General features: G+C 43.1%; 1 pseudogene; it reads right to left on the minus strand.

The window, feature by feature from the left end:
* Positions 1-5,312: 5,312 nt before the first annotated feature.
* LOC105756283 (serine/arginine-rich splicing factor 4 pseudogene) lies at positions 5,313-6,632 on the minus strand (annotated as a pseudogene).
* Between the last annotated feature and the right edge of the window lie 517 nt (positions 6,633-7,149).

Genomic DNA, 7,149 nt, shown 5'->3' on the forward strand with positions numbered 1-7,149 from the left:
TCTTTCATTCTCATTTTAGAAGAATAAATATCATTCTTCTTGGAGGTTAACCTTCCCACTTGTGTTCTTGATCCCTTCTTCCATTGTGAGCTCAAGAATCTGGCCCCATTCATTATCTCCTTATCTTCCATCTTCCCCATATCTTTCCCACTCAATCTACCAGGAATTCAAATTAAAAAACAAAAACCTTTTTCATTAGCCTTTCAAACTGTTCTTCCATTCCTTATCAAACTCTTAGAAACTGGCATATGCCTATGCCTCCATTACCTCATGCTTAACCTTTTTAAAACCTAGTTTTGCCCTTATGTGTTTGTTGTGTGTCATATACCACTAAGAATCCAACCTCTCTTCCAGTGTTCTAGGCAGGGTGGGGTTGGGCCGGGCTGCCTAGATTGAGCCGATATTAGTTTCCCAGAAGGACTTGCTGGCTTGGAGTCTTCTGCCTGCTTCATGCTTTGCAATGTTCTCTGGTGATCCTGGCCTGGCTTTGGTCTCTATGATTATTAACCTATCCCTTTAGGAAGTTAAGGGATTATTAATTCTAAAAAGGTCACTTTTCTTGTCCTAAGTGGGTTGTCTGAAGGCCCCCTTCTGTTTAATGCCTTTGCTTTGTAAGAACTGACAGAGGGCCTTAAAGAATTGATTGCTAGGCAGGGTACTTATTAGTGCTCTATAACCTTCAATATTGCTGATTCTTGAAAATCTCTTTTTTGGCCTTGGTGATAGTATACTTTTCTGGTTATCCTCTCCCTTTCTAACCACTTTTTTTTTTTTTGGTCACATTTTTCCTGCCACCACTTGTAGGTGTTCCCTAGAGTTTTGTTCTTGGCTCTTTTTCGGTGTCTCTCATACTCCATTGGCAGAGTGCAGTTCCCTCTCTATTGGTGACCCCCGGATGTATGGCTTCAGCTCTGTTTTCTCTCCAAGTTCTAGTTCTGTGTGTTCTGCTGCCTTGTGGGCCTCTATATCCAGAAGTCTCCTGGCACCTCAAACTTGTTATGTGTCAAGCAACTGGTTATTTTGCAAAGTTTATTTTTCCTCCTGTGGTCCTTACTTATGTTAAAGGTATTACTTACCAGTCTTTCACACAGGCATGAAAACTTATTGTCATCTTCATCTTCTTTCGATTACCATCCACATTTATTCAGTTGCTAAACCTATTGTCTCTGATGCTCACATAGTCCTCCCATTCCCACTGCCTAATTACCTTCTCTGTCATCCTCTGCAGTTGCCTTTAACTAATCTCAGTTCTTATACACTGCCAAGTTCATATACATGAAGGAAAGTTTTGATCATGTCATGGCTCCGTTTGCCCACAAATGAATAGCCAAACTCATTATTAGCTTAGTATATGAGGTTTCTATAATCTGACCCCAACCTGCTTCTCCATTTTTTTTTTCTTTACTGCTATCATTCATATGGAGCCCTGGTGGCTCAGAGGTTAAGCATTCAGCTGCTAACTAAAAGGTTGGCAGTTTGAATCCTCCAGCTGCTCCTTGGAAACCCTGTGGGGCAGTTATATTCTGTCCTATAGGGTTGCTATGAGTCCAAATTGACTTGACAGCAACGGCTTTGGGTTTTGTTTTGTTTTGTTTTTTATCATTCATATAGCATATGCTTCTGACCAACTAAATTATTGTTTGTTTATTACATATTGCACTTCCTAAATATTTTTGTTCCCATCTCTATGTGACCAGATCATACCGATCATTCAAGACTGGGTTCACATTCCACATTCTGTTGAAACATTCTCTAATTCCTCAAGACAGGAGTATTTTCTGTCACTTATGAATTTTTATAGTACTTCATTGGCCCTTCCCTTGTGACACATAACTTTTTGCCTTGCACTGTATTATTTTGGTGGTGGTGGTTGTTAGTTGCCTTAGAGTCAATTCTGACTCATGATGACCCTGTGGGTACTTGTCTTATATCCTCAATTAGACTATAGATTCCTTATTTGACCCTGTATCACCAAAGAAAGATTGCCTTTAGACAGTTGAATGAATGAATTGTATACAATGAAGTGATAAGAAAGTTGTCACAGGACCTTGCCATTGCATTTAGTTGTATGGTTTGTACACTGCCCAAAGGCTCCTGGCCAAGGGAGGGAGTAGACGCTGAAATGAGGCTCACCCCCATATACCAAACAATGTGCCAGGCTGCTGAGGGCTACATCTACCTGAAGGAAGGGGTATTCGTTCTTTGCCCAAAGGTGCAATTGCTTGTTAAACTGTGCATCTGCAGGACTGCGTCTGACCCTTTTTCTATCTCTTACAAAAGCACTATAAAATCCTGCAGCAGCCTTGAAAATATTGATATTATTAGTTGAAGTTCATTATGAAAACTATTCTGTGTCACATAGCAAGTGTACAATAATTGTTTTTTGGAATGAAATATATAACTGATCTAGTATAAAATAAAGCATCATTATAGGGTGGTTCCTTGATAATTTACTATTAATTTCAAATCCACAAAATTGTGGAAGCATTGTGTTTTGATTGAAGTATGTCCCCCCAAAATATGGGTTGTCTTTGTTATGTTAATGAGACAGAATTAGTGTAGGGTGTATCTTGAGCCAATCTCTTTTGAGATATAAGAGATTAAACAAGCCAGCAGAGGAGAGATGGGGCAAGATATATGCCAAGACACATGGTGATTTCCAAGGAACCAGGAAGTAGAAGCTAAAGAGACGAGGACCTTCCCTTACAGCCAACAGAGAAAGATAGTATTCCCCTAGAGGTGACGTTCAGAATTCAGACTTCTAGTCTCCTAAACTGTTAGAAAATAAATTTCTGTTTATTAAAGCCACCCATTTATGGTATTTCTGTATATAGCAGCATTAAATAACTAAGAATTTGGTACCAGGAGTAGTGTTCTGCTCTAAAAGATACCTAATATGTGGAAGCAGTTTTGGAATTGGGTAATGGGTGTAGTCTGCAAGAGTTTTAAGGTGCCTAATAGTAAAAACCTAGATTGCCTTGAAGAGACCGTTAGTAGAAATATGGATGTCAAAGGCAGTTCTAGTGAGTGCTCCAAAGGAAGCGAGGAGAGCCATAGAGAAAGTCTCTGTTGTCTTATATAATACATATGGCACCAGCAACAGAGTGTTGCTAGAAATGTGGACATTAAATGTGCTGCTGGTGAGGCTTTAAAAGAAAATTATGAGCATGTGATTGGGCAATGGAGGAAGGATGATGCTTTTTATGCAGTGGCAAAGAATTTGTCTGAATTATGTGCAAATGTTTGGTGGAAGGCAGAACTTTTAACTTGGGTGTCTGGCTGACGAGATTTCTAAGCAAGATCTTAAAGGGGCCATGTAGTTTCTCCTCGCCACTTACAGTAAAATATGAGAGGAAAGAGATGGACTTCAAAATGAACTGTGCAAAATGAAAACAAAACTTAAAGTTTTAGAAAATTCTGTTGTACAAATTAAGGACACGAACCCTAGAACGTTCACCAAGGACATAGCTACACAATCTTTTTTTAAATAGATTAAGCTTGTGATTGATGGATCTAACCAACTATCACAGCAGAGAACCTATCAGCTTAGACTGAAGGGGACAGAGAAAGAATGAAAGGAAAGAACTCTGTCTGCATCTTGAAATTCTGTAGGCAGGAAACAGGCCAAAGGAGCTACATCTTTTGTCCTCCAAGAAAAGAAAAGGACCATCCCTGGAGCAGCTTGGAGATCAGCAGAACTGTTGGAAGGAGCATGGGAAGCAGGGCCTTCTTGGTTTCAAAAGGTGGGGCCATGGTCTCCTGAATCTCAAAGAGTAGGGTCACAGCCTCCTAGGTTTCAAAGAGTCGAATCTTTCCCAACTCAGTTCCAGAGTGTGGGACTACTGTTAAAGTGTGCCAGGGGGATAGGGCTACTGCCCAAAGCTAAGGGGGCAGGGCTACCATGCCCAAGGGGCAGAAACATGGGGCCTGCTGGGCCCAAGAGGATAGGGTTGCCACTCAGATGGACTAGGAGAATGGGGCCACCCAAAGCCAAGGGAGCAGTGTTGCCATCCCAATGGGCCTGGAAGGCAGAACTGAAGCCCAGGGCCGAGAGGCCTCTACCCAGAATCCAGAGGGTGTGGCCAACACTCAGAGTCTAGCAGGGACAGGGGTGGATTATCCAATAAGAAAGGTAAGCACGGGTTTACTTGTGCTTACTTATTAATCTGTGTTGAACAACTGTACATTTTTTTCATCACATCAAGTATTCTGCTTCTAGGTATGGCTGGCATCTGTCCGTCTCCCAAAACCACAGCACCTTCCTATAGAGTCAAAACTACTCTTCAAATTTACAGTCCCTGACAGGGGCAGATGACTCAGTAAGCAAGGTGAGCACAGGCTTACTTACTTGTGGTTACTTATTAATCTGTAGTGAACAATTTTACATGGGTTTCACTTCTATGTGGTGTGGTGAAACTCATGTGAAATTGTCACTGCAGATTAGTTTAAGTAAGCACAATTAAGCCCATGCTTACATTGTTTATCAAATAATCCACTCTTGGCTAGAAGGCAAGGACATTGCCCAGATGGTCTCAGAGAACAGAGGATTATTTTAAAGCCTTGAGAGCTAATGTAAGTTATTCTACTGGGCTTTGGACTTGCGTGATGCCCGTTATCCCTTTTTTCCCTCCAATTTCTACGATTTGTAATGGAAATGTGCCTGTTCTACCATCATATTTTGGAAGCAGATGACCGGTATTCTAGATTTCACAGATTCTCAGATGAAGAGGAATTTTGTTCCAGGATGGAATACATCTAAAGTCTCACCCATATTTCTTTTTTTTTAAAAAATTTGTCAAGCAAAAATAATCTTTATTCAAATTTAATGGAAACAGGGGGCACTATACTTTGCAAGATGGGGAAAAATAAAATTAAAAAATAAATAAATAAATAAATTCTTTTCTTTTCTTTTTATTTTTTTAATATAAAACAATATAGTCACAATACCAGAATATGGAACTCTACAGTTTATTTTCTGTGGGTTACTGCAGGTATCAATTTTCCTCGACTGTGCTATTCACAACTTTGTTAAGTCCAAAAATATGAAACCAAAGTGGTAGGAAACTTAAGACTTAGCACGTTCACTAAATGGCATACATCAAAGGGCATCAATTCAAGGGCGAAAACAGTTGAACTCACCATACCTACCTATGTCATCATTCCAGCCTTAATGGTGTCCAGGTACTGAGCTCCCTGTAGAAAGGGCCAGGCCTGAAAGCCAAGGCATTTTGGATATTCTACTCTGGGCCGTGAATAAAGGGAGGGTTTCAAAGAGAAGATTTTTTTTCAGTCGAGCAGGAAGGCCTGGTGCCAGGAGGCTTTATGGAGAGGAAGCACTGAGATTTAACAATTACAGACACACCATTAGGGGAGTTAAAAATGTACAGCAGTGACGTGTGGTCTACTTCAATCACTTGTGCTATGGCTACCAAACATGTACAAAAGACTTCTTGGGTAGTTCCAACTGTGGTCGTAGCCAGTTAGGACCTTGAGTGGGACCTAGATCTAGACCGGGAGGGAGATCTGGAAGCAGACCGGGATCTAGACTTGGACTGAGACCGGGTTTTTGAGGCTGACTTTGATGTAGAGCCCGATTCTGATGGGTTTGGTTTCGATTTCGAATTGGACCTCGACCTGGACCGGGTCTCCTGGTTGATGCCTGCATTCTCACTCTCTCCTTGGCCTTCCCTCTGGCCAGACTCGGACTTGGGATGCTTCCGCTCCTTCAACACGGAGCGGGACTGAGTTCTGGACTGGGAGCGATCGGTGTCTTCCTTCTTCTTGCTGCTGCCCGACTTGCTTTCTCGCTTGCCGCCTTGTTTCCTGCTCCGCTTGCTCCTGCTGGGGCTGCGGCTTCGGCTGCAGCTCTCCTCCTGGCTTTTCTTCCTTCCCTTCCTCTTGTCCTTGCTTTTGCTGCAACTCCTGCTTCGGCTCTTGCTGCCTCCTTTGCTCCTGCTCCTGCTTCGGCTCCTGCTCTCGAGGAGGCTTTGCTCCTGACTCGTCTTCTCCCTGCTTCTGCTTCGGCTCACACTCCCTCGCTTCTCCTCCTCCACTCTCCTCTCTTGACTCCTGCTCCTACTTTTACTCTTACTTTTATGCCTACTGGGACTCTGGCTCTTGGATTTCCCAACGTTGTCATTGTTCTGGATCTTCTCTTCGGCTTGGTCTTTACTTTTACTGCAGCTTTTGTCAGCACTGCGGCTGCGGCTAGGGCTCTTGTCATCCTTGCTGGGGCTCCTGCTTTGTTCCTTCTTGCTCCGGCTGCGGCTCTGGCTACGGCTGCGGCTCTTGCTCTGGGAATGAGAACGTGACCTGGATCGAGATATGCTCTTGGAATTACTGCTTTTGCTGCTTCCACTTCGGCTTCTGCTCTTACGGGAATGTCTGCTTCGAGAGCGAGACCTTGAATGACTCCGGCTCCTGGAGTAGGACCGGCGTCGTCTAGAACCTGGCTTGTCTTCAACCAATTTGATTTTTCTGCCATTGACTTCAGTTCCATCCAACTTTTCCAAAGCTCTTTTCATATCAGAGTAAGACAAAAATTCGATCACCCCTTCGTTTTTGCGTCCCTTGTGAGCATCTGCATAGGTTATCTCTCCTGCCCGACGCATATGATCCCCGTCAATGTCGAAGGGACATGGAGTGGGAACACGTGGGTCCAGAAGATAGGACATTTCTTTGCCGGCTTCTGCTCCGCAGTCCAGGTCTCTTCGAAGTTGACTAGATTCGTAGCTTCAGACCCTACTCACAACGCCATTAAAGTCAAAGTAGGCTGAAAGTCCAGTTTCAGGGTATCAGCTCCAGGGGAAGGATTTTCCACTCTGTCAGCCTTCTCTTCAATGTTCCCCCCGGACTAGGAGCTTCTCGGCGCAGGGACCCCTGTCCAAAGGACGTGCTCTGCTCCTGGCACTGCTTTCTTGATGGTATGAGGTCCCCCTAAAGTCTCACCCATATTTCATTTAGATGATTCAGAAAATGAGATTTTGGACTTAGAGTAGGTTTAAGACTTTTGGGATGATGTGATGGGGTTAATGTGTTTTGCATATTGCAAGGAGATTAATTTTGGGGGGCCACAGGGTGGAATGTTATTCACTGAATTATGTCCTTCCAAAGTATGTGTTGTAAATCCTAATCTCTATGCCTGTGGTT

Source organism: Trichechus manatus, unplaced genomic scaffold (assembly GCF_000243295.1).
Source record: "Trichechus manatus latirostris isolate Lorelei unplaced genomic scaffold, TriManLat1.0 scaffold00044, whole genome shotgun sequence".
NCBI lineage: Eukaryota > Metazoa > Chordata > Mammalia > Sirenia > Trichechidae > Trichechus > Trichechus manatus.